General features: G+C 42.8%; 95 non-coding genes across 95 annotated transcripts; all 95 read right to left on the minus strand.

The window, feature by feature from the left end:
* Positions 1-4,212: 4,212 nt before the first annotated feature.
* Positions 4,213-4,285, minus strand: TRNAR-UCG (transfer RNA arginine (anticodon UCG)). Its single transcript has one exon. It is a non-coding gene; the product is annotated as a tRNA-Arg (tRNA).
* Positions 4,286-4,356: 71 nt separating this feature from the next.
* Positions 4,357-4,429, minus strand: TRNAR-UCG (transfer RNA arginine (anticodon UCG)). The gene has a single exon. It is a non-coding gene; the product is annotated as a tRNA-Arg (tRNA).
* Positions 4,430-4,500: 71 nt separating this feature from the next.
* TRNAR-UCG (transfer RNA arginine (anticodon UCG)) lies at positions 4,501-4,573 on the minus strand. The gene has a single exon. It is a non-coding gene; the product is annotated as a tRNA-Arg (tRNA).
* A 71-nt stretch (positions 4,574-4,644) lies between these two features.
* TRNAR-UCG (transfer RNA arginine (anticodon UCG)) lies at positions 4,645-4,717 on the minus strand. Its single transcript has one exon. It is a non-coding gene; the product is annotated as a tRNA-Arg (tRNA).
* Positions 4,718-4,932: 215 nt separating this feature from the next.
* TRNAR-UCG (transfer RNA arginine (anticodon UCG)) lies at positions 4,933-5,005 on the minus strand. The gene has a single exon. It is a non-coding gene; the product is annotated as a tRNA-Arg (tRNA).
* Positions 5,006-5,076: 71 nt separating this feature from the next.
* Positions 5,077-5,149, minus strand: TRNAR-UCG (transfer RNA arginine (anticodon UCG)). Its single transcript has one exon. It is a non-coding gene; the product is annotated as a tRNA-Arg (tRNA).
* Positions 5,150-5,220: 71 nt separating this feature from the next.
* On the minus strand, positions 5,221-5,293 carry TRNAR-UCG (transfer RNA arginine (anticodon UCG)). Its single transcript has one exon. It is a non-coding gene; the product is annotated as a tRNA-Arg (tRNA).
* A 71-nt stretch (positions 5,294-5,364) lies between these two features.
* On the minus strand, positions 5,365-5,437 carry TRNAR-UCG (transfer RNA arginine (anticodon UCG)). Its single transcript has one exon. It is a non-coding gene; the product is annotated as a tRNA-Arg (tRNA).
* A 71-nt stretch (positions 5,438-5,508) lies between these two features.
* TRNAR-UCG (transfer RNA arginine (anticodon UCG)) lies at positions 5,509-5,581 on the minus strand. The gene has a single exon. It is a non-coding gene; the product is annotated as a tRNA-Arg (tRNA).
* Positions 5,582-5,652: 71 nt separating this feature from the next.
* On the minus strand, positions 5,653-5,725 carry TRNAR-UCG (transfer RNA arginine (anticodon UCG)). The gene has a single exon. It is a non-coding gene; the product is annotated as a tRNA-Arg (tRNA).
* Positions 5,726-5,940: 215 nt separating this feature from the next.
* On the minus strand, positions 5,941-6,013 carry TRNAR-UCG (transfer RNA arginine (anticodon UCG)). Its single transcript has one exon. It is a non-coding gene; the product is annotated as a tRNA-Arg (tRNA).
* A 71-nt stretch (positions 6,014-6,084) lies between these two features.
* Positions 6,085-6,157, minus strand: TRNAR-UCG (transfer RNA arginine (anticodon UCG)). Its single transcript has one exon. It is a non-coding gene; the product is annotated as a tRNA-Arg (tRNA).
* A 71-nt stretch (positions 6,158-6,228) lies between these two features.
* On the minus strand, positions 6,229-6,301 carry TRNAQ-UUG (transfer RNA glutamine (anticodon UUG)). Its single transcript has one exon. It is a non-coding gene; the product is annotated as a tRNA-Gln (tRNA).
* A 71-nt stretch (positions 6,302-6,372) lies between these two features.
* On the minus strand, positions 6,373-6,445 carry TRNAR-UCG (transfer RNA arginine (anticodon UCG)). Its single transcript has one exon. It is a non-coding gene; the product is annotated as a tRNA-Arg (tRNA).
* Positions 6,446-6,804: 359 nt separating this feature from the next.
* TRNAR-UCG (transfer RNA arginine (anticodon UCG)) lies at positions 6,805-6,877 on the minus strand. Its single transcript has one exon. It is a non-coding gene; the product is annotated as a tRNA-Arg (tRNA).
* A 215-nt stretch (positions 6,878-7,092) lies between these two features.
* On the minus strand, positions 7,093-7,165 carry TRNAR-UCG (transfer RNA arginine (anticodon UCG)). The gene has a single exon. It is a non-coding gene; the product is annotated as a tRNA-Arg (tRNA).
* Positions 7,166-7,236: 71 nt separating this feature from the next.
* Positions 7,237-7,309, minus strand: TRNAR-UCG (transfer RNA arginine (anticodon UCG)). Its single transcript has one exon. It is a non-coding gene; the product is annotated as a tRNA-Arg (tRNA).
* A 71-nt stretch (positions 7,310-7,380) lies between these two features.
* On the minus strand, positions 7,381-7,453 carry TRNAR-UCG (transfer RNA arginine (anticodon UCG)). The gene has a single exon. It is a non-coding gene; the product is annotated as a tRNA-Arg (tRNA).
* Positions 7,454-7,524: 71 nt separating this feature from the next.
* Positions 7,525-7,597, minus strand: TRNAR-UCG (transfer RNA arginine (anticodon UCG)). The gene has a single exon. It is a non-coding gene; the product is annotated as a tRNA-Arg (tRNA).
* Positions 7,598-7,668: 71 nt separating this feature from the next.
* On the minus strand, positions 7,669-7,741 carry TRNAR-UCG (transfer RNA arginine (anticodon UCG)). Its single transcript has one exon. It is a non-coding gene; the product is annotated as a tRNA-Arg (tRNA).
* Positions 7,742-7,812: 71 nt separating this feature from the next.
* TRNAR-UCG (transfer RNA arginine (anticodon UCG)) lies at positions 7,813-7,885 on the minus strand. Its single transcript has one exon. It is a non-coding gene; the product is annotated as a tRNA-Arg (tRNA).
* Positions 7,886-7,956: 71 nt separating this feature from the next.
* On the minus strand, positions 7,957-8,029 carry TRNAR-UCG (transfer RNA arginine (anticodon UCG)). Its single transcript has one exon. It is a non-coding gene; the product is annotated as a tRNA-Arg (tRNA).
* Positions 8,030-8,244: 215 nt separating this feature from the next.
* TRNAR-UCG (transfer RNA arginine (anticodon UCG)) lies at positions 8,245-8,317 on the minus strand. Its single transcript has one exon. It is a non-coding gene; the product is annotated as a tRNA-Arg (tRNA).
* Positions 8,318-8,388: 71 nt separating this feature from the next.
* On the minus strand, positions 8,389-8,461 carry TRNAR-UCG (transfer RNA arginine (anticodon UCG)). The gene has a single exon. It is a non-coding gene; the product is annotated as a tRNA-Arg (tRNA).
* Positions 8,462-8,676: 215 nt separating this feature from the next.
* Positions 8,677-8,749, minus strand: TRNAR-UCG (transfer RNA arginine (anticodon UCG)). Its single transcript has one exon. It is a non-coding gene; the product is annotated as a tRNA-Arg (tRNA).
* Positions 8,750-8,820: 71 nt separating this feature from the next.
* TRNAR-UCG (transfer RNA arginine (anticodon UCG)) lies at positions 8,821-8,893 on the minus strand. The gene has a single exon. It is a non-coding gene; the product is annotated as a tRNA-Arg (tRNA).
* A 71-nt stretch (positions 8,894-8,964) lies between these two features.
* Positions 8,965-9,037, minus strand: TRNAR-UCG (transfer RNA arginine (anticodon UCG)). The gene has a single exon. It is a non-coding gene; the product is annotated as a tRNA-Arg (tRNA).
* Positions 9,038-9,252: 215 nt separating this feature from the next.
* Positions 9,253-9,325, minus strand: TRNAR-UCG (transfer RNA arginine (anticodon UCG)). The gene has a single exon. It is a non-coding gene; the product is annotated as a tRNA-Arg (tRNA).
* A 71-nt stretch (positions 9,326-9,396) lies between these two features.
* Positions 9,397-9,469, minus strand: TRNAR-UCG (transfer RNA arginine (anticodon UCG)). Its single transcript has one exon. It is a non-coding gene; the product is annotated as a tRNA-Arg (tRNA).
* A 359-nt stretch (positions 9,470-9,828) lies between these two features.
* On the minus strand, positions 9,829-9,901 carry TRNAR-UCG (transfer RNA arginine (anticodon UCG)). The gene has a single exon. It is a non-coding gene; the product is annotated as a tRNA-Arg (tRNA).
* Positions 9,902-9,972: 71 nt separating this feature from the next.
* Positions 9,973-10,045, minus strand: TRNAR-UCG (transfer RNA arginine (anticodon UCG)). Its single transcript has one exon. It is a non-coding gene; the product is annotated as a tRNA-Arg (tRNA).
* Positions 10,046-10,116: 71 nt separating this feature from the next.
* TRNAR-UCG (transfer RNA arginine (anticodon UCG)) lies at positions 10,117-10,189 on the minus strand. The gene has a single exon. It is a non-coding gene; the product is annotated as a tRNA-Arg (tRNA).
* Positions 10,190-10,260: 71 nt separating this feature from the next.
* TRNAR-UCG (transfer RNA arginine (anticodon UCG)) lies at positions 10,261-10,333 on the minus strand. The gene has a single exon. It is a non-coding gene; the product is annotated as a tRNA-Arg (tRNA).
* A 359-nt stretch (positions 10,334-10,692) lies between these two features.
* Positions 10,693-10,765, minus strand: TRNAR-UCG (transfer RNA arginine (anticodon UCG)). Its single transcript has one exon. It is a non-coding gene; the product is annotated as a tRNA-Arg (tRNA).
* A 71-nt stretch (positions 10,766-10,836) lies between these two features.
* On the minus strand, positions 10,837-10,909 carry TRNAR-UCG (transfer RNA arginine (anticodon UCG)). Its single transcript has one exon. It is a non-coding gene; the product is annotated as a tRNA-Arg (tRNA).
* A 215-nt stretch (positions 10,910-11,124) lies between these two features.
* TRNAR-UCG (transfer RNA arginine (anticodon UCG)) lies at positions 11,125-11,197 on the minus strand. The gene has a single exon. It is a non-coding gene; the product is annotated as a tRNA-Arg (tRNA).
* Positions 11,198-11,268: 71 nt separating this feature from the next.
* TRNAR-UCG (transfer RNA arginine (anticodon UCG)) lies at positions 11,269-11,341 on the minus strand. The gene has a single exon. It is a non-coding gene; the product is annotated as a tRNA-Arg (tRNA).
* A 503-nt stretch (positions 11,342-11,844) lies between these two features.
* Positions 11,845-11,917, minus strand: TRNAR-UCG (transfer RNA arginine (anticodon UCG)). Its single transcript has one exon. It is a non-coding gene; the product is annotated as a tRNA-Arg (tRNA).
* A 71-nt stretch (positions 11,918-11,988) lies between these two features.
* On the minus strand, positions 11,989-12,061 carry TRNAR-UCG (transfer RNA arginine (anticodon UCG)). The gene has a single exon. It is a non-coding gene; the product is annotated as a tRNA-Arg (tRNA).
* Positions 12,062-12,132: 71 nt separating this feature from the next.
* Positions 12,133-12,205, minus strand: TRNAR-UCG (transfer RNA arginine (anticodon UCG)). The gene has a single exon. It is a non-coding gene; the product is annotated as a tRNA-Arg (tRNA).
* A 503-nt stretch (positions 12,206-12,708) lies between these two features.
* On the minus strand, positions 12,709-12,781 carry TRNAR-UCG (transfer RNA arginine (anticodon UCG)). The gene has a single exon. It is a non-coding gene; the product is annotated as a tRNA-Arg (tRNA).
* Positions 12,782-12,852: 71 nt separating this feature from the next.
* TRNAR-UCG (transfer RNA arginine (anticodon UCG)) lies at positions 12,853-12,925 on the minus strand. Its single transcript has one exon. It is a non-coding gene; the product is annotated as a tRNA-Arg (tRNA).
* Positions 12,926-12,996: 71 nt separating this feature from the next.
* TRNAR-UCG (transfer RNA arginine (anticodon UCG)) lies at positions 12,997-13,069 on the minus strand. The gene has a single exon. It is a non-coding gene; the product is annotated as a tRNA-Arg (tRNA).
* Positions 13,070-13,428: 359 nt separating this feature from the next.
* On the minus strand, positions 13,429-13,501 carry TRNAR-UCG (transfer RNA arginine (anticodon UCG)). The gene has a single exon. It is a non-coding gene; the product is annotated as a tRNA-Arg (tRNA).
* Positions 13,502-13,572: 71 nt separating this feature from the next.
* TRNAR-UCG (transfer RNA arginine (anticodon UCG)) lies at positions 13,573-13,645 on the minus strand. Its single transcript has one exon. It is a non-coding gene; the product is annotated as a tRNA-Arg (tRNA).
* Positions 13,646-13,716: 71 nt separating this feature from the next.
* On the minus strand, positions 13,717-13,789 carry TRNAR-UCG (transfer RNA arginine (anticodon UCG)). The gene has a single exon. It is a non-coding gene; the product is annotated as a tRNA-Arg (tRNA).
* Positions 13,790-13,860: 71 nt separating this feature from the next.
* TRNAR-UCG (transfer RNA arginine (anticodon UCG)) lies at positions 13,861-13,933 on the minus strand. Its single transcript has one exon. It is a non-coding gene; the product is annotated as a tRNA-Arg (tRNA).
* Positions 13,934-14,004: 71 nt separating this feature from the next.
* TRNAR-UCG (transfer RNA arginine (anticodon UCG)) lies at positions 14,005-14,077 on the minus strand. Its single transcript has one exon. It is a non-coding gene; the product is annotated as a tRNA-Arg (tRNA).
* A 71-nt stretch (positions 14,078-14,148) lies between these two features.
* TRNAR-UCG (transfer RNA arginine (anticodon UCG)) lies at positions 14,149-14,221 on the minus strand. Its single transcript has one exon. It is a non-coding gene; the product is annotated as a tRNA-Arg (tRNA).
* Positions 14,222-14,292: 71 nt separating this feature from the next.
* Positions 14,293-14,365, minus strand: TRNAR-UCG (transfer RNA arginine (anticodon UCG)). Its single transcript has one exon. It is a non-coding gene; the product is annotated as a tRNA-Arg (tRNA).
* A 71-nt stretch (positions 14,366-14,436) lies between these two features.
* Positions 14,437-14,509, minus strand: TRNAR-UCG (transfer RNA arginine (anticodon UCG)). The gene has a single exon. It is a non-coding gene; the product is annotated as a tRNA-Arg (tRNA).
* A 71-nt stretch (positions 14,510-14,580) lies between these two features.
* TRNAR-UCG (transfer RNA arginine (anticodon UCG)) lies at positions 14,581-14,653 on the minus strand. Its single transcript has one exon. It is a non-coding gene; the product is annotated as a tRNA-Arg (tRNA).
* A 71-nt stretch (positions 14,654-14,724) lies between these two features.
* Positions 14,725-14,797, minus strand: TRNAR-UCG (transfer RNA arginine (anticodon UCG)). Its single transcript has one exon. It is a non-coding gene; the product is annotated as a tRNA-Arg (tRNA).
* Positions 14,798-15,012: 215 nt separating this feature from the next.
* TRNAR-UCG (transfer RNA arginine (anticodon UCG)) lies at positions 15,013-15,085 on the minus strand. The gene has a single exon. It is a non-coding gene; the product is annotated as a tRNA-Arg (tRNA).
* A 215-nt stretch (positions 15,086-15,300) lies between these two features.
* On the minus strand, positions 15,301-15,373 carry TRNAR-UCG (transfer RNA arginine (anticodon UCG)). The gene has a single exon. It is a non-coding gene; the product is annotated as a tRNA-Arg (tRNA).
* Positions 15,374-15,444: 71 nt separating this feature from the next.
* On the minus strand, positions 15,445-15,517 carry TRNAR-UCG (transfer RNA arginine (anticodon UCG)). Its single transcript has one exon. It is a non-coding gene; the product is annotated as a tRNA-Arg (tRNA).
* A 359-nt stretch (positions 15,518-15,876) lies between these two features.
* On the minus strand, positions 15,877-15,949 carry TRNAR-UCG (transfer RNA arginine (anticodon UCG)). Its single transcript has one exon. It is a non-coding gene; the product is annotated as a tRNA-Arg (tRNA).
* A 503-nt stretch (positions 15,950-16,452) lies between these two features.
* Positions 16,453-16,525, minus strand: TRNAR-UCG (transfer RNA arginine (anticodon UCG)). The gene has a single exon. It is a non-coding gene; the product is annotated as a tRNA-Arg (tRNA).
* Positions 16,526-16,596: 71 nt separating this feature from the next.
* On the minus strand, positions 16,597-16,669 carry TRNAR-UCG (transfer RNA arginine (anticodon UCG)). Its single transcript has one exon. It is a non-coding gene; the product is annotated as a tRNA-Arg (tRNA).
* Positions 16,670-16,740: 71 nt separating this feature from the next.
* Positions 16,741-16,813, minus strand: TRNAR-UCG (transfer RNA arginine (anticodon UCG)). Its single transcript has one exon. It is a non-coding gene; the product is annotated as a tRNA-Arg (tRNA).
* A 71-nt stretch (positions 16,814-16,884) lies between these two features.
* Positions 16,885-16,957, minus strand: TRNAR-UCG (transfer RNA arginine (anticodon UCG)). The gene has a single exon. It is a non-coding gene; the product is annotated as a tRNA-Arg (tRNA).
* A 647-nt stretch (positions 16,958-17,604) lies between these two features.
* On the minus strand, positions 17,605-17,677 carry TRNAR-UCG (transfer RNA arginine (anticodon UCG)). Its single transcript has one exon. It is a non-coding gene; the product is annotated as a tRNA-Arg (tRNA).
* A 71-nt stretch (positions 17,678-17,748) lies between these two features.
* TRNAR-UCG (transfer RNA arginine (anticodon UCG)) lies at positions 17,749-17,821 on the minus strand. The gene has a single exon. It is a non-coding gene; the product is annotated as a tRNA-Arg (tRNA).
* Positions 17,822-17,892: 71 nt separating this feature from the next.
* TRNAR-UCG (transfer RNA arginine (anticodon UCG)) lies at positions 17,893-17,965 on the minus strand. Its single transcript has one exon. It is a non-coding gene; the product is annotated as a tRNA-Arg (tRNA).
* A 71-nt stretch (positions 17,966-18,036) lies between these two features.
* Positions 18,037-18,109, minus strand: TRNAR-UCG (transfer RNA arginine (anticodon UCG)). Its single transcript has one exon. It is a non-coding gene; the product is annotated as a tRNA-Arg (tRNA).
* A 215-nt stretch (positions 18,110-18,324) lies between these two features.
* Positions 18,325-18,397, minus strand: TRNAR-UCG (transfer RNA arginine (anticodon UCG)). The gene has a single exon. It is a non-coding gene; the product is annotated as a tRNA-Arg (tRNA).
* Positions 18,398-18,468: 71 nt separating this feature from the next.
* Positions 18,469-18,541, minus strand: TRNAR-ACG (transfer RNA arginine (anticodon ACG)). Its single transcript has one exon. It is a non-coding gene; the product is annotated as a tRNA-Arg (tRNA).
* Positions 18,542-18,756: 215 nt separating this feature from the next.
* Positions 18,757-18,829, minus strand: TRNAR-UCG (transfer RNA arginine (anticodon UCG)). The gene has a single exon. It is a non-coding gene; the product is annotated as a tRNA-Arg (tRNA).
* A 71-nt stretch (positions 18,830-18,900) lies between these two features.
* On the minus strand, positions 18,901-18,973 carry TRNAR-UCG (transfer RNA arginine (anticodon UCG)). Its single transcript has one exon. It is a non-coding gene; the product is annotated as a tRNA-Arg (tRNA).
* A 71-nt stretch (positions 18,974-19,044) lies between these two features.
* On the minus strand, positions 19,045-19,117 carry TRNAR-UCG (transfer RNA arginine (anticodon UCG)). The gene has a single exon. It is a non-coding gene; the product is annotated as a tRNA-Arg (tRNA).
* Positions 19,118-19,188: 71 nt separating this feature from the next.
* TRNAR-UCG (transfer RNA arginine (anticodon UCG)) lies at positions 19,189-19,261 on the minus strand. Its single transcript has one exon. It is a non-coding gene; the product is annotated as a tRNA-Arg (tRNA).
* A 71-nt stretch (positions 19,262-19,332) lies between these two features.
* TRNAR-UCG (transfer RNA arginine (anticodon UCG)) lies at positions 19,333-19,405 on the minus strand. Its single transcript has one exon. It is a non-coding gene; the product is annotated as a tRNA-Arg (tRNA).
* A 71-nt stretch (positions 19,406-19,476) lies between these two features.
* TRNAR-UCG (transfer RNA arginine (anticodon UCG)) lies at positions 19,477-19,549 on the minus strand. Its single transcript has one exon. It is a non-coding gene; the product is annotated as a tRNA-Arg (tRNA).
* A 70-nt stretch (positions 19,550-19,619) lies between these two features.
* TRNAR-UCG (transfer RNA arginine (anticodon UCG)) lies at positions 19,620-19,692 on the minus strand. Its single transcript has one exon. It is a non-coding gene; the product is annotated as a tRNA-Arg (tRNA).
* A 503-nt stretch (positions 19,693-20,195) lies between these two features.
* TRNAR-UCG (transfer RNA arginine (anticodon UCG)) lies at positions 20,196-20,268 on the minus strand. Its single transcript has one exon. It is a non-coding gene; the product is annotated as a tRNA-Arg (tRNA).
* Positions 20,269-20,339: 71 nt separating this feature from the next.
* On the minus strand, positions 20,340-20,412 carry TRNAR-UCG (transfer RNA arginine (anticodon UCG)). The gene has a single exon. It is a non-coding gene; the product is annotated as a tRNA-Arg (tRNA).
* A 71-nt stretch (positions 20,413-20,483) lies between these two features.
* TRNAR-UCG (transfer RNA arginine (anticodon UCG)) lies at positions 20,484-20,556 on the minus strand. Its single transcript has one exon. It is a non-coding gene; the product is annotated as a tRNA-Arg (tRNA).
* A 71-nt stretch (positions 20,557-20,627) lies between these two features.
* On the minus strand, positions 20,628-20,700 carry TRNAR-UCG (transfer RNA arginine (anticodon UCG)). The gene has a single exon. It is a non-coding gene; the product is annotated as a tRNA-Arg (tRNA).
* Positions 20,701-20,915: 215 nt separating this feature from the next.
* Positions 20,916-20,988, minus strand: TRNAR-UCG (transfer RNA arginine (anticodon UCG)). Its single transcript has one exon. It is a non-coding gene; the product is annotated as a tRNA-Arg (tRNA).
* Positions 20,989-21,059: 71 nt separating this feature from the next.
* Positions 21,060-21,132, minus strand: TRNAR-ACG (transfer RNA arginine (anticodon ACG)). The gene has a single exon. It is a non-coding gene; the product is annotated as a tRNA-Arg (tRNA).
* Positions 21,133-21,203: 71 nt separating this feature from the next.
* Positions 21,204-21,276, minus strand: TRNAR-UCG (transfer RNA arginine (anticodon UCG)). Its single transcript has one exon. It is a non-coding gene; the product is annotated as a tRNA-Arg (tRNA).
* A 71-nt stretch (positions 21,277-21,347) lies between these two features.
* Positions 21,348-21,420, minus strand: TRNAR-UCG (transfer RNA arginine (anticodon UCG)). The gene has a single exon. It is a non-coding gene; the product is annotated as a tRNA-Arg (tRNA).
* Positions 21,421-21,491: 71 nt separating this feature from the next.
* Positions 21,492-21,564, minus strand: TRNAR-UCG (transfer RNA arginine (anticodon UCG)). The gene has a single exon. It is a non-coding gene; the product is annotated as a tRNA-Arg (tRNA).
* A 71-nt stretch (positions 21,565-21,635) lies between these two features.
* Positions 21,636-21,708, minus strand: TRNAR-UCG (transfer RNA arginine (anticodon UCG)). The gene has a single exon. It is a non-coding gene; the product is annotated as a tRNA-Arg (tRNA).
* Positions 21,709-21,779: 71 nt separating this feature from the next.
* On the minus strand, positions 21,780-21,852 carry TRNAR-UCG (transfer RNA arginine (anticodon UCG)). Its single transcript has one exon. It is a non-coding gene; the product is annotated as a tRNA-Arg (tRNA).
* Positions 21,853-21,923: 71 nt separating this feature from the next.
* TRNAR-UCG (transfer RNA arginine (anticodon UCG)) lies at positions 21,924-21,996 on the minus strand. Its single transcript has one exon. It is a non-coding gene; the product is annotated as a tRNA-Arg (tRNA).
* A 71-nt stretch (positions 21,997-22,067) lies between these two features.
* Positions 22,068-22,140, minus strand: TRNAR-UCG (transfer RNA arginine (anticodon UCG)). The gene has a single exon. It is a non-coding gene; the product is annotated as a tRNA-Arg (tRNA).
* Positions 22,141-22,355: 215 nt separating this feature from the next.
* Positions 22,356-22,428, minus strand: TRNAR-UCG (transfer RNA arginine (anticodon UCG)). Its single transcript has one exon. It is a non-coding gene; the product is annotated as a tRNA-Arg (tRNA).
* Positions 22,429-22,499: 71 nt separating this feature from the next.
* On the minus strand, positions 22,500-22,572 carry TRNAR-UCG (transfer RNA arginine (anticodon UCG)). The gene has a single exon. It is a non-coding gene; the product is annotated as a tRNA-Arg (tRNA).
* A 71-nt stretch (positions 22,573-22,643) lies between these two features.
* Positions 22,644-22,716, minus strand: TRNAR-UCG (transfer RNA arginine (anticodon UCG)). Its single transcript has one exon. It is a non-coding gene; the product is annotated as a tRNA-Arg (tRNA).
* A 71-nt stretch (positions 22,717-22,787) lies between these two features.
* TRNAR-UCG (transfer RNA arginine (anticodon UCG)) lies at positions 22,788-22,859 on the minus strand. Its single transcript has one exon. It is a non-coding gene; the product is annotated as a tRNA-Arg (tRNA).
* A 71-nt stretch (positions 22,860-22,930) lies between these two features.
* TRNAR-UCG (transfer RNA arginine (anticodon UCG)) lies at positions 22,931-23,003 on the minus strand. Its single transcript has one exon. It is a non-coding gene; the product is annotated as a tRNA-Arg (tRNA).
* Positions 23,004-23,074: 71 nt separating this feature from the next.
* Positions 23,075-23,147, minus strand: TRNAR-UCG (transfer RNA arginine (anticodon UCG)). Its single transcript has one exon. It is a non-coding gene; the product is annotated as a tRNA-Arg (tRNA).
* Positions 23,148-23,362: 215 nt separating this feature from the next.
* TRNAR-UCG (transfer RNA arginine (anticodon UCG)) lies at positions 23,363-23,435 on the minus strand. The gene has a single exon. It is a non-coding gene; the product is annotated as a tRNA-Arg (tRNA).
* A 71-nt stretch (positions 23,436-23,506) lies between these two features.
* TRNAR-UCG (transfer RNA arginine (anticodon UCG)) lies at positions 23,507-23,579 on the minus strand. The gene has a single exon. It is a non-coding gene; the product is annotated as a tRNA-Arg (tRNA).

Genomic DNA, 23,579 nt, shown 5'->3' on the forward strand with positions numbered 1-23,579 from the left:
GCGACAGTTTGTTTCTCTGTAGGCATCGTATCCCAAAGCATACCAAATTCTCGGTATTCGTCCTGCGGTAGGGACTCGAAAATACATGCAATAAGGATGCAATCGTCGAACGTTACGTCCTTTTCTGTCTTTGCCGTTGACAAGATATCTGTCCAGAGAGAACACATCTGGGCAATGTGGGTGGCCATATCGACGTCCGGTGACTTCGTAGTTCGCATGAGCTGCGCCAGAAGCTTTCGGAGACGATTTGAAGACTTCTGCTCGAAAATTTCAAGTAGTTTGTCCCACATCTCCTTTGGTGTCTCGCAATTGGTAATCATGTTTTGGACCTTCTTGGATAAGGTTGACCAGATGATACCCCGGACTGTACTGAATGCCACTCGGTATTTTTTCTTGTTTGAAGTGTATTCAGATCTCTCTGCTACTGTTAATGGTTCCGTTGGTTCAAGCCATTCGCCAGTAAGGATCTCGTATACGTCTCGTACGGTTAGAATGTCGACGATTTGTCTTTTCCAACTCCTCCAATTCTCCGGACCTGATAGTTTCTCGACGTCTTGACGAAAAAGACTATCCATGGTTACTAACGGGAACTGTTGACAGGATACGGATTACGGTGATGGTAACTGAAACCGGGATACAGCAGACTAGATCATCAGCATAGTAGTGGCGCAGTGGGAGCGTGCTGGGCCCATAACCTATTGGAGTTTTAAATCCAATGTTAATCAGCAAAGCTACACTACACTAACTAACTAATGAAACTAGTGAGAAATCATAACGTAGTGATTTAAAAAACAAACGTTTATTAAGAATGAGTACTTTACAAGATGAACGACATATTAGGAGTGACGGTAATAATAAACGCTGTAAGCGAATATATATACACATAAGGTTAAAAAATAGTAATATAAGATTAGTGATTAAAAATATATCTTATTTACAATAAACATTTTTAACCTATTAAAAAAAACTAAACGAGAAAAGCCGATAACGCTTTTTATCTTCAACAATAGAGTCTCCAGTCTATGTAGCGATAGCTTACATAGTCTTTGACATTTACGCTATTTGTACACTTGTCGACGAACCCCAGTTAGAGAACAAAACATGTTTTTCATGTTATGTGATTTTCTTACTTACACTGGAATTAAACATTACATAGTATATTGATTTACCACAATTGCTATGGTATTATCATAGTTCAGTAGTTATTGAACTGAGTAACACTTTGCCGATGAGATTATATTTTTACAGTTTACGTTAATGAATATGACTGTGACAATACAAGAAATGTAATTAGGGAGAGCATTCGATTGGTTATTGTTTGCATTTACCTTTAAGACGGTTGAATTTGCAAGGAAATATTAAAGATAAATTTTATCTAATTTTATTACAGTCTGTTTAGTTGTATGATAAAGCAAATCTGAGGAGACTTTAATAGAAAAAAAAAACAAGTTGGGTATTTGTTTGATAAATTAATTTTACTGACAGTAATTATGTCTGAAAAAGTATGGCAGTGGGCCATCACTAACCAAGGGCTGTAGCTAGAATTTTCACTAAATTGACATTTAAAATTACATTGAAATATAATAGGTGATTTAAATCAATGATTAGAGCCCATTAGGTTTCCAAATGGTACTCTAAAGAAAACCCAGTCGCAGTCGGAGCCCATTGAGTTCCAATTGAAACCATTAGAACCCATTTGGTTTACAAACAAACTTTAACTGAGTGGAGGATGCATTAGTTCCAATTGGGATGATTTTTCGAAGTTGGGTATTGTATTTCCAATTAATCTCCAATTAGAGCCATCATATTCCAATTGAGCCAAATGAGAGACCCATTGGCTACAATTTGAAACCAATTGGTGTATATTGTTTTTTTCTGAAGGATATATTGGTACCAATTGGTATTCCACCATCCCAACCGGGAATTAATTGGACTCAATGGAGGATTATTGGTTCCAATTGGGGTACATATATTCCAATTGGAAAATCAATAATTACCACTGAGTTCCAATTGGTATATGATTTTTCCAAGTTGGGTTTTGTATTTCCAATTAATCTCCAATTGGAGCAATCATATTCCCATTGAGCCAAATGAGAGACCCATTGGCCACAATTTGAAACTACTACATCACAAAATTGAGCTTTGGTAATATAACGAGCGCGCGAGGAACCTCAGATTTTCACGTGCGTGTGCAAACCGCTCGTGTCAAAACTATTCTAACAAAGCTATGACCATAGATATAGAAATGAGACTAGTACCCATTTAATTAGGAGTAGTACCGCTAGAATGACAAACAAATTGCTCAAAATTGAGAAATCTATCATTTGTCGGCGGCGCCATCCGCTGTTAGCGGTGGGAACTATATACTATACAATTGAATTAATAGTACTAGTGTAATTTAAAAGTGATAGATGGCGCCAACCGTATAATGATTGAGTTGATGGCTGAGGCGCCGACTCGAAATTTCAGAATTTGTTTCGCGAGACCACGACTCCCGGTATTATTCCCAAGTCAATGCTAGAACCATGATCGGATTGGGGAGAGATGTACCAGCTAGAAGGCCGCCATTAGAGTGGAATATAATACAAAAAAATTAAACTAAATATGATAACGTGGAATAACGTCGTATTCAACGTCGTCTGGTTTGTTTATGTTCATCGATCGGTTTTCGACATTGTAGAGTTGTAAAAATAACAGATTTTTTATTTCAACGACATTAAATAAGTAATTTAAACAACTATGAAAATCATTACGTTCACAAGAATCTTCATTACCATAAATTAAAGTTTTATAAACGTATTAAATTTATTGGCTTTGAAATAAAATAAGCTTAGAGAGCTTGTCTAATTGCTTTCCCTTTCAATTAAAGGTATTGGTCCCTAGAAATTTTGTTCAGGCGAAATTTGACTTATAACATAATTATATTTATAATTAAACTATTGCGTCCAACATATGGTCTTGAACTTCGCTGAAAATGAAAAACACTTATTCCGAGATTAGTATAAAATAATTCCTATTATATTACATACTTATGAAATGAGCATTTTATTTACTTCCGAAATCGGTTAAGATTCAAGATTTATTGGTAAACCCGTAAAACGTATAACCCCTTGAAAATGGCGGATACAGGATTTTTTTCGAGGTAGGCTAGGAAGAGGAGCCGGGTTCGATCCCAGCTTGTGGCACTGGGTGAAAACTCGGAACAATTCCTTCTGCGTCGAGTTTACAAGTTCTTTCCCCACTGGTTAAAGGGGTTTTTCCCCGAGCGGCCGAGCTCTTCGGTTTCCCCTTCCATAAACACTTGTTGAGGTTAACGGTAATAGTGAGTTCAGGGAGCTGTTGGCTCGCGTGGCATGCAGGGCTTGCCACCACCCTCCTACGCATTGTAACCCGGTCACCTGAATTAAAGGCTTCAAAAGTCGCTTGCTGACTTAGGCCTAAGGTTGTGCCTTGGGTATTGGGCTAGCCTAGCTGATTAAAATGTTAAAAGTTAGCCCCCAACCACATATTATTAAAAAAACGAAATGTGAAAATTACAAAATTGTGGTTATCGAGGCGGCTTGTGTCTTCTTTGATTGCTCAATAGTTTTACATATCCAAACTTTACATTTATATTTTTAGGGGTATATGATTCGCATTTCATATATTACTCGATACAGATATATTAGCCAAAACAATACATTTGAATATTTTCGTATGCAAAAGTATTTTAATAAGATATTTTAGAAAAAATGGAGGCTTAAATCGAGGGGTAAGACACTCTGCGAACTCGGCGTACCTTTGACAGTGCTAAATGGAACTCGCGAACTCGTGAAAATATGTACCCTTAACGTGCTAAATGCACGAACTCGGTGTACAGATTATCTGAGAGACTGAGACTGTCTTACCCCTCGGCATAAATATCTTCGAAAAAATCACGAAGCTCGTCCGGGGCAGGACTCGTACCTGCAATATCCTGATTTGAATACTGACTAATTAACCATTAGGCCACTTGGACGGTGTTATGACGCAATCAGACATTGTTGAAAAAATGTAAGCTAAACAATCTAGGGAAATCATTATGAAACTCGTCCGCGGCAGGACTCGAACCTGCAAACTTCTGTTCCGAAGTCAAACGCCTTATCCATTAGGCCACGTGGACGGTGTTATGACGTAATCAGACATTGTATAAAAAATGTAAGCTAAACAATCTAGGGAAATCATTATGAAGCTCGTCCGCGGCAGGACTCGAACCTGCAATCTTCTGATTCGAAGTCAGACGCCTTATCCATTAGGCCACGTGGACGGTGTTAGGGCGTAATCAGACATTGTATAAAAAATGTAAGCTAAACAACCTAGGGAAATCATTATGAAGCTCGTCCGCGGCAGGACTCGAACCTGCAATCTTCTGATTCGAAGTCAGACGCCTTATCCATTAGGCCACGTGGACGGTGTTAGGACGTAATCAGACATTGTATAAAAAATGTAAGCTAAACAACCTAGGGAATTCATTATGAACCTCGTCCGCGGCAGGACTCGAACCTGCAATCTTCTGATTCGAAGTCAGACGCCTTATCCATTAGGCCACGTGGACGGTGTTAGGACGTAATCAGACATTGTATAAAAAATGTAAGCTAAACAACCTAGGGAATTCATTATGAAGCTCGTCCGCGGCAGGACTCGAACCTGCAATCTTCTGATTCGAAGTCAGACGCCTTATCCATTAGGCCACGTGGACGGTGTTAGGACGTAATCAGACATTGTATAAAAAATGTAAGCTAAACAACCTAGGGAATTCATTATGAAGCTCGTCCGCGGCAGGACTCGAACCTGCAATCTTCTGATTCGAAGTCAGACGCCTTATCCATTAGTCCACGTGGACGGTGTTATGACGTAATCAGACATTGAATAAAAAATGTAAGCTAAACAACCTAGGGAATTCATTATGAAGCTCGTCCGCGGCAGGACTCGAACCTGCAATCTTCTGATTCGAAGTCAGACGCCTTATCCATTAGGCCACGTGGACGTTGTTGTAGTGCAATCAGACATTGCATAAAAAATGTAAGCTAAACAACCTAGGGAATTCATTATGAAGCTCGTCCGCGGCAGGACTCGAACCTGCAATCTTCTGATTCGAAGTCAGACGCCTTATCCATTAGGCCACGTGGACGGTGTTATGACGTAATCAGACATTGAATAAAAAATGTAAGCTAAACAACCTAGGGAATTCATTATGAAGCTCGTCCGCGGCAGGACTCGAACCTGCAATCTTCTGATTCGAAGTCAGACGCCTTATCCATTAGGCCACGTGGACGGGGTTATGACGTAATCAGACATTGTATAAAAAATGTAAGCTAAACAACCTAGGGAATTCATTATAAAGCTCGTCCGCGGCAGGACTCGAACCTGCAATCTTCTGATTCGAAGTCAGACGCCTTATCCATTAGGCCACGTGGACGTTGTTGTAAGGCAATCAGACATTGTATAAAAAATGTAAGCTAAACAACCTAGGGAATTCATTATGAAGCTCGTCCGCGGCAGGACTCGAACCTGCAATCTTCTGATTCGAAGTCAGACGCCTTATCCATTAGGCCACGTGGACGGTGTTATGACGTAATCAGACATTGTATAAAAAATGTAAGCTAAACAACCTAGGGAATTCATTATGAAGCTCGTCCGCGGCAGGACTCGAACCTGCAATCTTCTGATTCGAAGTCAGACGCCTTATCCATTAGGCCACGTGGACGGTGTTATGACGGAATCAGACATTGTATAAAAAATGTAAGCTAAACAACCTAGGGAATTCATTATGAAGCTGGTCCGCGGCTGGACTCGAACCTGCAATCTTCTGATTCGAAGTCAGACGCCTTATCCATTAGGCCACGTGAACGGTGTTGTGACGTAATCAGACATTGAATAAAAAATGTAAGCTAAACAACCTAGGGAATTCATTATGAAGCTCGTCCGCGGCAGGACTCGAACCTGCAATCTTCTGATTCGAAGTCAGACGCCTTATCCATTAGGCCACGTGGACGGTGTTATGACGTAATCAGACATTGTATAAAAAATTTAAGCTAAACAACCTAGGGAATTCATTATGAAGCTCGTCCGCGGCAGGACTCGAACCTGCAATCTTCTGATTCGAAGTCAGATGCCTTATCCATTAGGCCACGTGCACGTTGTTATAGTGCAATCAGACATTGTATAAAAAATGTAAGCTAAACAACCTACGGAATTCATTATGAAGTTCGTCCGCGACAGGACTTGAACCTGCAATCTTCTGATTCAAAGTCAGACGCCTTATCCATTAGGCCACGTGGACGGTGTTATGACGTAATCAGACATTGTATAAAAAATTTAAGCTAAACAACCTAGGGAATTCATTATGAAGCTCGTCCGCGGCAGGACTCGAACCTGTAATCTTCTGATTCGAAGTCAGACGCCTTATCCATTAGGCCACGTGGACGGTGTTATGACGGAATCAGACATTGTATAAAAAATGTAAGCTAAACAACCTAGGGAATTCATTATGAAGCTGGTCCGCGGCAGGACTCGAACCTGCAATATTCTGATTCGAAGTCAGACGCCTTATCCATTAGACCACGTGAACGGTGTTATGACGTAATCAGACATTGAATAAAAAATGTAAGCTAAACAACCTAGGGAATTCATTATGAAGCTCGTCCGCGGCAGGACTCGAACCTGCAATCTTCTGATTTGAAGTCAGACGCCTTATCCATTAGGCCACGTGGACGGTGTTATGACGTAATCAGACATTGTATAAAAAATTTAAGCTAAACAACCTAGGGAATTCATTATGAAGCTCGTCCGCGGCAGGACTCGAACCTGCAATCTTCTGATTCGAAGTCAGACGCCTTATCCATTAGGCCACGTGCACGTTGGTATAGTGCAATCAGACATTGTATAAAAAATGTAAGCTAAACAACCTACGGAATTCATTATGAAGTTCGTCCGCGACAGGACTTGAACCTGCAATCTTCTGATTCAAAGTCAGACGCATTATCCATTAGGCAACGTGGACGGTGTTATGACGCATTCAGACATTGTATAAAAAATGTAAGCTAAACAACCTAGGGAATTCATTATGAAGCTCGTCCGCGGCAGGACTCGAACCTGCAATCTTCTGATTCGAAGTCAGACGCCTTATCCATTAGGCCATGTGGACGTTGTTGTAGTGCAATCAGACATTGCATAAAAAATGTAAGCTATACAACCTAGGGAATTCATTATGAAGCTCGTCCGCGGCAGGACTCGAACCTGCAATCTTCTGATTCGAAGTCAGACGCCTTATCCATTAGGCCACGTGGACGGTGTTATGACGTAATCAGACATTGTATAAAAAATGTAAGCTAAACAACCTAGGGAATTCATTATGAAGCTCGTCCGCGGCAGGACTCGAACCTGCAATCTTCTGATTCGAAGTCAGATGCCTTATCCATTAGGCCACGTGGACGGTGTTATGACGTAATCAGACATTGTATAAAAAATGTAAGCTAAACAACCTAGGGAATTCATTATGAAGCTCGTCCGCGGCAGGACTCGAACCTGCAATCTTCTGATTCGAAGTCAGACGCCTTATCCATTAGGCCACGTGGACGGTGTTATGACGTAATCAGACATTGTATTAAAAATGTAAGCTAAACAACCTAGGGAATTCATTATGAAGCTCGTCCGTGGCAGGACTCGAACCTGCAATCTTCTGATTCGAAGTCAGACGCCTTATCCATTAGGCCACGTGGACGGTGTTATGACGTAATCAGACATTGTATTAAAAATGTAAGCTAAACAACCTAGGGAATTCATTATGAAGCTCGTCCGCGGCAGGACTCGAACCTGCAATCTTCTGATTCGAAGTCAGATGCCTTATCCATTAGGCCACGTGGACGGTGTTATGACGTAATCAGACATTGTATAAAAAATTTAAGCTAAACAACCTAGGGAATTCATTATGAAGCTCGTCCGCGGCAGGACTCGAACCTGCAATCTTCTGATTCGAAGTCAGACGCCTTATCCATTAGGCCACGTGCACGTTGGTATAGTGCAATCAGACATTGTATAAAAAATGTAAGCTAAACAACCTACGGAATTCATTATGAAGTTCGTCCGCGACAGGACTTGAACCTGCAATCTTCTGATTCAAAGTCAGACGCATTATCCATTAGGCAACGTGGACGGTGTTATGACGCAATCAGACATTGTATAAAAAATGTAAGCTAAACAACCTAGGGAATTCATTATGAAGCTCGTCCGCGGCAGGACTCGAACCTGCAATCTTCTGATTCGAAGTCAGACGCCTTATCCATTAGGCCATGTGGACGTTGTTGTAGTGCAATCAGACATTGTATAAAAAATGTAAGCTATACAACCTAGGGAATTCATTATGAAGCTCGTCCGCGGCAGGACTCGAACCTGCAATCTTCTGATTCGAAGTCAGACGCCTTATCCATTAGGCCACGTGGACGGTGTTATGACGTAATCAGACATTGTATAAAAAATGTAAGCTAAACAACCTAGGGAATTCATTATGAAGCTCGTCCGCGGCAGGACCCGAACCTGCAATCTTCTGATTCGAAGTCAGATGCCTTATCCATTAGGCCACGTGGACGGTGTTATGACGTAATCAGACATTGTATAAAAAATGTAAGCTAAACAACCTAGGGAGTTCATTATGAAGCTCGTCCGCGGCAGGACTCGAACCTGCAATCTTCTGATTCGAAGTCAGACGCCTTATCCATTAGGCCACGTGGACGGTGTTATGACGTAATCAGACATTGTATTAAAAATGTAAGCTAAACAACCTAGGGAATTCATTATGAAGCTCGTCCGCGGCAGGACTCGAACCTGCAATCTTCTGATTCGAAGTCAGACGCCTTATCCATTAGGCCACGTGGACGTTGTTGTAGTGCAATCAGACATTGTATAAAAAATTTAAGCTAAACAACCTAGGGAATTCATTATGAAGCTCGTCCGCGGCAGGACTCGAACCTGCAATCTTCTGATTCGAAGTCAGACGCCTTATCCATTAGGCCACGTGCACGTTGTTATAGTGCAATCAGACATTGTATAAAAAATGTAAGCTAAACAACCTACGGAATTCATTATGAAGTTCGTCCGCGACAGGACTTGAACCTGCAATCTTCTGATTCAAAGTCAGACGCATTATCCATTAGGCAACGTGGACGGTGTTATGACGCAATCAGACATTGTATAAAAAATGTAAGCTAAACAACCTAGGGAATTCATTATGAAGCTCGTCCGCGGCAGGACTCGAACCTGCAATCTTCAGATTCGAAGTCAGACGCCTTATCCATTAGGCCACGTGGACGGTGTTATGACGTAATCAGACATTGTATAAAAAATGTAAGCTAAACAACCTAGGGAATTCATTATGAAGCTCGTCCGCGGCAGGACTCGAACCTGCAATCTTCTGATTCGAAGTCAGACGCCTTATCCATTAGGCTACGTGGACGGTGTTATGACGGAATCAGACATTGTATAAAAAATGTAAGCTAAACAACCTAGGGAATTCATTATGAAGCTGGTCCGCGGCAGGACTCGAATCTGCAATCTTCTGATTCGAAGTCAGACGCCTTATCCATTAGGCCACGTGAACGGTGTTATGACGTAATCAGACATTGAATAAAAAATGTAAGCTAAACCACCTAGGGAATTCATTATGAAGCTCGTCCGCGGCAGGACTCGAACCTGCAATGTTCTGATTCGAAGTCAGACCCCTTATCCATTAGGCCACGTGGACGGTGTTATGATGCAATCAGACATTGTTGAAAAAATGAAAGCTAATCAATCTAGGGAAATCATTATGAACCTCGTCCGCGGCAGGACTCGAACCTGCAATCTTCTGATTCGAAGTCAGACGCCTTATCCATTTGGCCACGTGGACGGTGTTATGACGTTATCAGACATTGTTGAAAAAATGAAAGCTAATCAATCTAGGGAATTCATTATGAAGCTCGTCCGCGGCAGGACTCGAACCTGCAATGTTCTGATTCGAAGTCAAACGCCTTATCCATTAGGCCACGTGGACGGTGTTATGACGTAATCAGACATTATTGAAAAAATGAGAGCTAATCAATCTAGGGAAATCATTATGAAGCTCGTCCGCGGCAGGACTCGAACCTGCAATGTTCTGATTCGAAGTCAGACGCCTTATCCATTAGGCCACGTGGACGGTGTTGTGATGCAATCAGACATTGTATAAAAAATGTAAGCTAATCAATCTAGGTAAATCATTATAAAGCTGGTCCGCGGCAGGACTCGAACCTGCAATCTTCTGATTCGAAGTCAGACGCCTTATCCATTAGGCCACGTGGACGGTGTTATGACGGAATCAGACATTGTATAAAAAATGTAAGCTAAACAACCTAGGGAATTCATTATGAAGCTCGTCCGCGGCAGGACTCAAACCTGCAATCTTCTTATTCGAAGTCAGACGCCTTATCCATTAGGCCACGTGGACGGTGTTATGACGTAATCAGACATTGAATAAAAAATGTAAGCTAAACAACCTAGGGAATTCATTATGAAACTCGTCCGCGGCAGGACTCGAACCTGCAATCTTCTGATTCGAAGTAAGACGCCTTATCCATTAAGCCACGTGGACGGTGTTATGACGTAATCAGACATTGTATAAAAAATGTAAGCTAAACAACCTAGGGAATTCATTATGAAGCTCGTCCGCGGCAGGACTCGAACCTGCAATCTTCTGATTCGAAGTCAGACGCCTTATCCATTAGGCCACGTGGACGGTGTTATGACGGAATCAGACATTGTATAAAAAATGTAAGCTAAACAACCTAGGGAATTCATTATGAAGCTCGTCCGCGGCAGGACTCGAACCTGCAATCTTCTGATTCGAAGTCAGACGCCTTATCCATTAGGCCACGTGGACGTTGTTACGACGTAATCAGACATTGTATAAAAAATGTAAGCTAAACAACCTAGGGAATTCATTATGAAGCTCGTCCGCGGCAGGACTCGAACCTGCAATCTTCTGATTCGAAGTCAGACGCCTTATCCATTAGGCCAAGTGGACGTTGTTGTAGTGCAATCAGACATTGTATAAAAAATGTAAGCTAAACAACCTAGGGAATTCATTATGAAGCTCGTCCGCGGCAGGACTCGAACCTGCAATCTTCTGATTCGAAGTCAGACGCCTTATCCATTAGGCCACGTGGACGGTGTTATGACGTAATCAGACATTGTATAAAAAATGTAAGCTAAACAACCTAGGGAATTCATTATGAAGCTCGTCCGCGGCAGGACTCGAACCTGCAATCTTCTGATTCGAAGTCAGACGCCTTATCCATTAGGCCACGTGAACGGTGTTATGACGTAATCAGACATTGAATAAAAAATGTAAGCTAAACAACCTAGGGAATTCATTATGAAACTCGTCCGCGGCAGGACTCGAACCTGTAATCTTCTGATTCGAAGTAAGACGCCTTATCCATTAAGCCACGTGGACGGTGTTATGACGTAATCAGACATTGTATAAAAAATGTAAGCTAAACAACCTAGGGAATTCATTATGAAGCTCGTCCGCGGCAGGACTCGAACCTGCAATCTTCTTATTCGAAGTCAGACGCCTTATCCATTAGGCCACGTGGACGTTGTTACGACGTAATCAGACATTGTATAAAAAATGTAAGCTAAACAACCTAGGGAATTCATTAAGAAGCTCGTCCGCGGCAGGACTCGAACCTGCAATCTTCTGATTCGAAGTCAGACGCCTTATCCATTAGGCCAAGTTGACGTTGTTGTAGTGCAATCAGACATTGTATAAAAAATGTAAGCTAAACAACCTAGGGAATTCATTATGAAGCTCGTCCGCGGCAGGACTCGAACCTGCAATCTTCTGATTCGAAGTCAGACGCCTTATCCATTAGGCCACGTGGACGGTGTTATGACGTAATCAGACATTGTATAAAAAATGTAAGCTAAACAACCTAGGGAATTCATTATGAAGCTCGTCCGCGGCAGGACTCGAACCTGCAATCTTCTGATTCGAAGTCAGACGCCTTATCCATTAGGCCACGTGGACGGTGTTATGACGTAATCAGACATTGTATAAAAAATGTAAGCTAAACAACCTAGGGAATTCATTATGAAGCTCGTCCGCGGCAGGACTCGAACCTGCAATCTTCTGATTCGAAGTCAGACGCCTTATCCATTAGGCCACGTGAACGGTGTTATGACGTAATCAGACATTGAATAAAAAATGTAAGCTAAACAACCTAGGGAATTCATTATGAAACTCGTCCGCGGCAGGACTCGAACCTGCAATCTTCTGATTCGAAGTAAGACGCCTTATCCATTAAGCCACGTGGACGGTGTTATGACGTAATCAGACATTGTATAAAAAATGTAAGCTAAACAACCTAGGGAATTCATTATGAAGCTCGTCCGCGGCAGGACTCGAACCTGCAATCTTCTTATTCGAAGTCAGACGCCTTATCCATTAGGCCACGTGGACGTTGTTACGACGTAATCAGACATTGTATAAAAAATGTAAGCTAAACAACCTAGGGAATTCATTAAGAAGCTCGTCCGCGGCAGGACTCGAACCTGCAATCTTCTGATTCGAAGTCAGACGCCTTATCCATTAGGCCAAGTTGATGTTGTTGTAGTGCAATCAGACATTGTATAAAAAATGTAAGCTAAACAACCTAGGGAATTCATTATGAAGCTCGTCCGCGGCAGGACTCGAACCTGCAATCTTCTGATTCGAAGTCAGACGCCTTATCCATTAGGCCACGTGGACGGTGTTATGACGTAATCAGACATTGTATAAAAAATGTAAGCTAAACAACCTAGGGAATTCATTATGAAGCTCGTCCGCGGCAGGACTCGAACCTGCAATCTTCTGATTCGAAGTCAGACGCTTTATCCATTAGGCCACGTGGACGGTGTTATGACGGAATCAGACATTGTATAAAAAATGTAAGCTAAACAACCTAGGGAATTCATTATGAAGCTGGTCCGCGGCAGGACTCGAACCTGCAATCTTCTGATTCGAAGTCAGACGCCTTATCCATTAGGCTACGTGAACGGTGTTATGACGTAATCAGACATTGAATAAAAAATGTAAGCTAAACAACCTAGGGAATTCATTATGAAGCTCGTCCGCGGCAGGACTCGAACCTGCAATCTTCTTATTCGAAGTCAGACGCCTTATCCATTAGGCCAAGTGGACGTTGTTACGACGTAATCAGACATTGTATAAAAAATGTAAGCTAAACAACCTAGGGAATTCATTAAGAAGCTCGTCCGCGGCAGGACTCGAACCTGCAATCTTCTGATTCGAAGTCAGACGCCTTATCCATTAGGCCAAGTTGACGTTGTTGTAGTGCAATCAGACATTGTATAAAAAATGTAAGCTAAACAACCTAGGGAATTCATTATGAAGCTCGTCCGCGGCAGGACTCGAACCTGCAATCTTCTGATTCGAAGTCAGACGCCTTATCCATTAGGCCACGTGGACGGTGTTATGACGTAATCAGACATTGTATAAAAAATGTAAGCTAAACAACCTAGGGAATTCATTATGAAGCTCGTCCGCGGCAGGACTCGAACCTGCAATCTTCTGATTCGAAGTCAGACGCCTTATCCATTAGGCCACGTGGACGGTGTTATGACGTAATCAGACATTGTATAAAAAATGTAAGCTAAACAACCTAGGGAACTCATTATGAAGCTCGTCCGCGGCAGGACTCGAACCTGCAATCTTCTGATTCGAAGTCAGACGCTTTATCCATTAGGCCACGTGGACGGTGTTATGACGGAATCAGACATTGTATAAAAAATGTAAGCTAAACAACCTAGGGAATTCATTATGAAGCTGGTCCGCGGCAGGACTCGAACCTGCAATCTTCTGATTCGAAGTCAGACGCCTTATCCATTAGGCTACGTGAACGGTGTTATGACGTAATCAGACATTGAATAAAAAATGTAAGCTAAACAACCTAGGGAATTCATTATGAAGCTCGTCCGCGGCAGGACTCGAACCTGCAATCTTCTGATTCGAAGTCAGACGCCTTATCCATTAGGCCACGTGGACGGTGCTATGACGTAATCAGACATTGTATAAAAAATGTAAGCTAAACAACCTAGGGAATTCATTATGAAGCTCGTCCGCGGCAGGACTCGAACCTGCAATCTTCTGATTCGAAGTCAGACGCCTTATCCATTAGGCCACGTGGACGGTGTTATGACGTAATCAGACATTGTATAAAAAATGTAAGCTAAACAACCAAGGGAATTCATTATGAAGCTCGTCCGCGGCAGGACTCGAACCTGCAATCTTCTGATTCGAAGTCAGACGCCTTATCCATTAGGCCACGTGGACGGTGATATGACGGAATCAGACATTGTATAAAAAATGTAAGCTAAACAACCTAGGGAATTCATTATGAAGCTGGTCCGCGGCAGGACTCGAACCTGCAATGTTCTGATTCGAAGTCAGACGCCTTATCCATTAGGCCACGTGGACGGTGTTATGACGTAATCAGACATTATTGAAAAAATGAGAGCTAATCAATCTAGGGAAATCATTATGAAGCTCGTCCGCGGCAGGACTCGAACCTGCAATGTTCTGATTCGAAGTCAGACGCCTTATCCATTAGGCCACGTGGACGGTGTTGTGATGCAATCAGACATTGTATAAAAAATGTAAGCTAATCAATCTAGGTAAATCATTATGAAGCTGGTCCGCGGCAGGACTCGAACCTGCAATCTTCTGATTCGAAGTCAGACGCCTTATCCATTAGGCCACGTGGACGGTGTTATGACGGAATCAGACATTGTATAAAAAATGTAAGCTAAACAACCTAGGGAATTCATTATGAAGCTCGTCCGCGGCAGGACTCAAACCTGCAATCTTCTTATTCGAAGTCAGACGCCTTATCCATTAGGCCACGTGGACGGTGTTATGACGTAATCAGACATTGTATAAAAAATGTAAGCTAAACAACCTAGGGAATTCATTATGAAGCTCGTCCGCGGCAGGACTCGAACCTGCAATCTTCTGATTCGAAGTCAGACGCCTTATCCATTAGGCCACGTGAACGGTGTTATGATGTAATCAGACATTGAATAAAAAATGTAAGCTAAACAACCTAGGGAATTCATTATGAAACTCGTCCGCGGCAGGACTCGAACCTGCAATCTTCTGATTCGAAGTAAGACGCCTTATCCATTAAGCCACGTGGACGGTGTTATGACGTAATCAGACATTGTATAAAAAATGTAAGCTAAACAACCTAGGGAATTCATTATGAAGCTCGTCCGCGGCAGGACTCGAACCTGCAATCTTTTGATTCGAAGTCAGACGCCTTATCCATTAGGCCACGTGGACGGTGTTATGACGGAATCAGACATTGTATAAAAAATGTAAGCTAAACAACCTAGGGAATTCATTATGAAGCTCGTCCGCGGCAGGAATCGAACCTGCAATCTTCTTATTCGAAGTCAGACGCCTTATCCATTAGGCCACGTGGACGTTGTTACGACGTAATCAGACATTGTATAAAAAATGTAAGCTAAACAACCTAGGGAATTCATTATGAAGCTCGTCCGCGGCAGGACTCGAACCTGCAATCTTCTGATTCGAAGTCAGACGCCTTATCCATTAGGCCAAGTGGACGTTGTTGTAGTGCAATCAGACATTGTATAAAAAATGTAAGCTAAACAACCTAGGGAATTCATTATGAAGCTCGTCCGTGGCAGGACTCGAACTTGCAATCTTCTGATTCGAAGTCAGACGCCTTATCCATTAGGCCACGTGGACGGTGTTATGACGTTATCAGACATTGTATAAAAAATGTAAGCTAAACAACCTAGGGAATTCATTATGAAGCTCGTCCGCGGCAGGACTCGAACCTGCAATCTTCTGATTCGAAGTCAGACGCCTTATCCATTAGGCCACGTGAACGGTGTTATGACGTAATCAGACATTGAATAAAAAATGTAAGCTAAACAACCTAGGGAATTCATTATGAAACTCGTCCGCGGCAGGACTCGAACCTGCAATCTTCTGATTCGAAGTAAGACGCCTTATCCATTAAGCCACGTGGACGGTGTTATGACGTAATCAGACATTGTATAAAAAATGTAAGCTAAACAACCTAGGGAATTCATTATGAAGCTCGTCCGCGGCAGGACTCGAACCTGCAATCTTCTTATTCGAAGTCAGACGCCTTATCCATTAGGCCACGTGGACGTTGTTACGACGTAATCAGACATTGTATAAAAAATGTAAGCTAAACAACCTAGGGAATTCATTAAGAAGCTCGTCCGCGGCAGGACTCGAACCTGCAATCTTCTGATTCGAAGTCAGACGCCTTATCCATTAGGCCAAGTGGACGTTGTTGTAGTGCAATCAGACATTGTATAAAAAATGTAAGCTAAACAACCTAGGGAATTCATTATGAAGCTCGTCCGCGGCAGGACTCGAACCTGCAATCTTCTGATTCGAAGTCAGACGCCTTATCCATTAGGCCACGTGGACGGTGTTATGACGTAATCAGACATTGTATAAAAAATGTAAGCTAAACAACCTAGGGAATTCATTATGAAGCTCGTCCGCGGCAGGACTCGAACCTGCAATCTTCTGATTCGAAGTCAGACGCCTTATCCATTAGGCCACGTGGACGGTGTTATGACGTAATCAGACATTGAATAAAAAATGTAAGCTAAACAACCTAGGGAATTCATTATGAAACTCGTCCGCGGCAGGACTCGAACCTGCAATCTTCTGATTCGAAGTCAGACGCTTTATCCATTAGGCCACGTGGACGGTGTTATGACGGAATCAGACATTGTATAAAAAATGTAAGCTAAACAACCTAGGGAATTCATTATGAAGCTGGTCCGCGGCAGGACTCGAACCTGCAATCTTCTGATTCGAAGTCAGACGCCTTATCCATTAGGCCACGTGGACGGTGTTATGACGGAATCAGACATTGTATAAAAAATGTAAGCTAAACAACCTAGGGAATTCATTATGAAGCTCGTCCGCGGCAGGACTCGAACCTGCAATCTTCTTATTCGAAGTCAGACGCCTTATCCATTAGGCCACGTGAACGGTGTTATGACGTAATCAGACATTGAATAAAAAATGTAAGCTAAACAACCTAGGGAATTCATTATGAAACTCGTCCGCGGCAGGACTCGAACCTGCAATCTTCTGATTCGAAGTAAGACGCCTTATCCATTAAGCCACGTGGACGGTGTTATGACGTAATCAGACATTGTATAAAAAATGTAAGCTAAACAACCTAGGGAATTCATTATGAAGCTCGTCCGCGGCAGGACTCGAACCTGCAATCTTCTTATTCGAAGTCAGACGCCTTATCCATTAGGCCACGTGGACGTTGTTACGACGTAATCAGACATTGTATAAAAAATGTAAGCTAAACAACCTAGGGAATTCATTAAGAAGCTCGTCCGCGGCAGGACTCGAACCTGCAATCTTCTGATTCGAAGTCAGACGCCTTATCCATTAGGCCAAGTGGACGTTGTTGTAGTGCAATCAGACATTGTATAAAAAATGTAAGCTAAACAACCTAGGGAATTCATTATGAAGCTCGTCCGCGGCAGGACTCGAACCTGCAATCTTCTGATTCGAAGTCAGACGCCTTATCCATTAGGCCACGTGGACGGTGTTATGACGTAATCAGACATTGTATAAAAAATGTAAGCTAAACAACCTAGGGAATTCATTATGAAGCTCGTCCGCGGCAGGACTCGAACCTGCAATCTTCTGATTCGAAGTCAGACGCCTTATCCATTAGGCCACGTGGACGGTGTTATGACGTAATCAGACATTGAATAAAAAATGTAAGCTAAACAACCTAGGGAATTCATTATGAAACTCGTCCGCGGCAGGACTCGAACCTGCAATCTTCTGATTCGAAGTCAGACGCTTTATCCATTAGGCCACGTGGACGGTGTTATGACGGAATCAGACATTGTATAAAAAATGTAAGCTAAACAACCTAGGGAATTCATTATGAAGCTGGTCCGCGGCAGGACTCGAACCTGCAATCTTCTGATTCGAAGTCAGACGCCTTATCCATTAGGCCACGTGGACGGTGTTATGACGGAATCAGACATTGTATAAAAAATGTAAGCTAAACAACCTAGGGAATTCATTATGAAGCTCGTCCGCGGCAGGACTCGAACCTGCAATCTTCTTATTCGAAGTCAGACGCCTTATCCATTAGGCCACGTGGACGTTGTTACGACGTAATCAGACATTGAATAAAAAATGTAAGCTAAACAACCTAGGGAATTCATTATGAAGCTCGTCCGCGGCAGGACTCGAACCTGCAATCTTCTGATTCGAAGTCAGACGCCTTATCCATTAGGCCACGTGAACGGTGTTATGACGTAATCAGACATTGAATAAAAAATGTAAGCTAAACAACCTAGGGAATTCATTATGAAGCTCGTCCGCGGCAGGACTCGAACCTGCAATCTTCTTATTCGTAGTAAGACGCCTTATCCATTAAGCCACGTGGACGGTGTTATGACGTAATCAGACATTGTATAAAAAATGTAAGCTAAACAACCTAGGGAATTCATTATGAAGCTCGTCCGCGGCAGGACTCGAACCTGCAATCTTATGATTCGAAGTCAGACGCCTTATCCATTAGGCCACGTGCTCGGTGTTATGACGTAATCAGACATTGAATAAAAAATGTAAGCTAAACAACCTAGGGAATTCATTATAAAGCTCGTCCGCGGCAGGACTCGAACCTGCAATCTTCTGATTCGAAGTCAGACGCCTTATCCATTAGGCCACGTGGACGTTGTTGTAGTGCAATCAGACATTGTATAAAAAATGTAAGCTAAACAACCTAGGGAATTCATTATGAAGCTCGTCCGCGGCAGGACTCGAACCTGCAATCTTCTGATTCGAAGTCAGACGCCTTATCCATTAGGCCACGTGGACGTTGTTGTAGTGCAATCAGACATTGTATAAAAAATGTAAGCTAAACAACCTAGGGAATTCATTATGAAGCTCGTCCGCGGCAGGACTCGAACCTGCAATCTTCTGATTCGAAGTCAGACGCCTTATCCATTAGGCCACGTGGACGGTGTTATGACGTAATCAGACATTGTATAAAAAATGTAAGCTAAACAACCTAGGGAATTCATTATGAAGCTCGTCCGCGGCAGGACTCGAACCTGCAATATTCTGATTCGAAGTCAGACGCCTTATCCATTAGGCCACGTGGACGTTGTTGTAGTGCAATCAGACATTGTATAAAAAATGTAAGCTAAACAACCTAGGGAATTCATTATGAAGCTCGTCCGCGGCAGGACTCGAACCTGCAATCTTCTGATTCGAAGTCAGACGCCTTATCCATTAGGCCACGTGGACGGTGTTATGACGTAATCAGACATTGTATAAAAAATGTAAGCTAAACAACCTAGGGAATTCATTATTAAGCTCGTCCGCGGCAGGACTCGAACCTGCAATCTTCTGATTCGAAGTCAGACGCCTTATCCATTAGGCCACGTGGACGGTGTTATGACGGAATCAGACATTGTATAAAAATGTAAGCTAAACAACCTAGGGAATTCATTATGAAGCTCGTCCGCGGCAGGACTCGAACCTGCAATCTTCTGATTCGAAGTCAGACGCCTTATCCATTAGGCCACGTGAACGGTGTTATGACGTAATCAGACATTGAATAAAAAATGTAAGCTAAACAACCTAGGGAATTCATTATGAAACTCGTCCGCGGCAGGACTCGAACCTGCAATCTTCTGATTCGAAGTAAGACGCCTTATCCATTAAGCCACGTGGACGGTGTTATGACGTAATCAGACATTGTATAAAAAATGTAAGCTAAACAACCTAGGGAATTCATTATGAAGCTCGTCCGCGGCAGGACTCGAACCTGCAATCTTCTTATTCGAAGTCAGACGCCTTATCCATTAGGCCACGTGGACGTTGTTACGACGTAATCAGACATTGTATAAAAAATGTAAGCTAAACAACCTAGGGAATTCATTAAGAAGCTCGTCCGCGGCAGGACTCGAACCTGCAATCTTCTGATTCGAAGTCAGACGCCTTATCCATTAGGCCAAGTGGACGTTGTTGTAGTGCAATCAGACATTGTATAAAAAATGTAAGCTAAACAACCTAGGGAATTCATTATGAAGCTCGTCCGCGGCAGGACTCGAACCTGCAATCTTCTGATTCGAAGTCAGACGCCTTATCCATTAGGCCACGTGGACGGTGTTATGACGTAATCAGACATTGTATAAAAAATGTAAGCTAAACAACCTAGGGAATTCATTATGAAGCTCGTCCGCGGCAGGACTCGAACCTGCAATCTTCTGATTCGAAGTCAGACGCCTTATCCATTAGGCCACGTGGACGGTGTTATGACGTAATCAGACATTGAATAAAAAATGTAAGCTAAACAACCTAGGGAATTCATTATGAAACTCGTCCGCGGCAGGACTCGAACCTGCAATCTTCTGATTCGAAGTCAGACGCTTTATCCATTAGGCCACGTGGACGGTGTTATGACGGAATCAGACATTGTATAAAAAATGTAAGCTAAACAACCTAGGGAATTCATTATGAAGCTGGTCCGCGGCAGGACTCGAACCTGCAATCTTCTGATTCGAAGTCAGACGCCTTATCCATTAGGCCACGTGGACGGTGTTATGACGGAATCAGACATTGTATAAAAAATGTAAGCTAAACAACCTAGGGAATTCATTATGAAGCTCGTCCGCGGCAGGACTCGAACCTGCAATCTTCTTATTCGAAGTCAGACGCCTTATCCATTAGGCCACGTGGACGTTGTTACGACGTAATCAGACATTGAATAAAAAATGTAAGCTAAACAACCTAGGGAATTCATTATGAAGCTCGTCCGCGGCAGGACTCGAACCTGCAATCTTCTGATTCGAAGTCAGACGCCTTATCCATTAGGCCACGTGAACGGTGTTATGACGTAATCAGACATTGAATAAAAAATGTAAGCTAAACAACCTAGGGAATTCATTATGAAGCTCGTCCGCGGCAGGACTCGAACCTGCAATCTTCTTATTCGTAGTAAGACGCCTTATCCATTAAGCCACGTGGACGGTGTTATGACGTAATCAGACATTGTATAAAAAATGTAAGCTAAACAACCTAGGGAATTCATTATGAAGCTCGTCCGCGGCAGGACTCGAACCTGCAATCTTATGATTCGAAGTCAGACGCCTTATCCATTAGGCCACGTGAACGGTGTTATGACGTAATCAGACATTGAATAAAAAATGTAAGCTAAACAACCTAGGGAATTCATTATAAAGCTCGTCCGCGGCAGGACTCGAACCTGCAATCTTCTGATTCGAAGTCAGACGCCTTATCCATTAGGCCACGTGGACGTTGTTGTAGTGCAATCAGACATTGTATAAAAAATGTAAGCTAAACAACCTAGGGAATTCATTATGAAGGTCGTCCGCGGCAGGACTCGAACCTGCAATCTTCTGATTCGAAGTCAGACGCCTTATCCATTAGGCCACGTGGACGTTGTTGTAGTGCAATCAGACATTGTATAAAAAATGTAAGCTAAACAACCTAGGGAATTCATTATGAAGCTCGTCCGCGGCAGGACTCGAACCTGCAATCTTCTGATTCGAAGTCAGACGCCTTATCCATTAGGCCACGTGGACGGTGTTATGACGTAATCAGACATTGTATAAAAAATGTAAGCTAAACAACCTAGGGAATTCATTATGAAGCTCGTCCGCGGCAGGACTCGAACCTGCAATATTCTGATTCGAAGTCAGACGCCTTATCCATTAGGCCACGTGGACGTTGTTGTAGTGCAATCAGACATTGTATAAAAAATGTAAGCTAAACAACCTAGGGAATTCATTATTAAGCTCGTCCGCGGCAGGACTCGAACCTGCAATCTTCTGATTCGAAGTCAGACGCCTTATCCATTAGGCCACGTGGACGGTGTTATGACGTAATCAGACATTGTATAAAAAATGTAAGCTAAACAACCTAGGGAATTCATTATTAAGCTCGTCCGCGGCAGGACTCGAACCTGCAATCTTCTGATTCGAAGTCAGACGCCTTATCCATTAGGCCACGTGGACGGTGTTATGACGGAATCAGACATTGTATAAAAAATGTAAGCTAAACAACCTAGGGAATTCATTATGAAGCTGCTCCGCGGCAGGACTCGAACCTGCAATCTTCTGATTCGAAGTCAGACGCCTTATCCATTAGGCCACGTGAACGGTGTTATGACGTAATCAGACATTGAATAAAAAATGTAAGCTAAACAACCTAGGGAATTCATTATGAAGCTCGTCCGCGGCAGGACTCGAACCTGCAATCTTCTGATTCGAAGTCAGACGCCTTATCCATTAGGCCACGTGGACGGTGTTATAACGGAATCAGACATTGTATAAAAAATGTAAGCTAAACAACCTAGGGAATTCATTATGAAGCTGGTCCGCGGCAGGACTCGAACCTGCAATCTTCTGATTCGAAGTCAGACGCCTTATCCATTAGGCCACGTGAACGGTGTTATGACGTAATCAGACATTGAATAAAAAATGTAAGCTAAACAACCTAGGGAATTCATTATGAAGCTCGTCCGCGGCAGGACTCGAACCTGCAATCTTCTGATTCGAAGTCAGACGCCTTATCCATTAGGCCACGTGGACGTTGTTGTAGTGCAATCAGACATTGTATAAAAAATGTAAGCTAAACAACCTAGGGAATTCATTATGAAGCTCGTCCGCGGCAGGACTCGAACCTGCAATTTCTGATTCGAAGTCAGACGCCTTATCCATTAGGCCACGTGGACGGTGTTATGACGTAATCAGACATTGTATAAAAAATGTAAGCTAAACAACCTAGGGAATTCATTATGAAGCTCGTCCGCGGCAGGACTCGAACCTGCAATATTCTGATTCGAAGTCAGACGCCTTATCCATTAGGCCACGTGGACGGTGTTATGACGGAATCAGACATTGTATAAAAAATGTAAGCTAAACAACCTAGGGAATTCATTATGAAGCTGGTCCGCGGCAGGACTCGAACCTGCAATCTTCTGATTCGAAGTCAGACGCCTTATCCATTAGGCCACGTGGACGGTGTTATGACGTAATCAGACATTGTATAAAAAATGTAAGCTAAACAACCTAGGGAATTCATTATTAAGCTCGTCCGCGGCAGGCCTCGAACCTGCAATTTTCTGATTCGAAGTCAGACGCCTTATCCATTAGGCCACGTGGACGGTGTTATGACGGAATCAGACATTGTATAAAAAATGTAAGCTAAACAACCTAGGGAATTCATTATGAAGCTGGTCCGCGGCAGGACTCGAACCTGCAATCTTCTGATTCGAAGTCAGACGCCTTATCCATTAGGCCACGTGAACGGTGTTATGACGTAATCAGACATTGAATAAAAAATGTAAGCTAAACAACCTAGGGAATTCATTATGAAGCTCGTCCGCGGCAGGACTCGAACCTGCAATCTTCTGATTCGAAGTCAGACGCCTTATCCATTAGGCCACGTGGAC

The sequence above is a fragment of the Leiobunum rupestre genome, chromosome 9 (genome assembly GCF_980474605.1).
Source record: "Leiobunum rupestre chromosome 9, qqLeiRupe1.1.hap1, whole genome shotgun sequence".
Classification (NCBI taxonomy): Eukaryota; Metazoa; Arthropoda; class Arachnida; order Opiliones; family Sclerosomatidae; genus Leiobunum; species Leiobunum rupestre.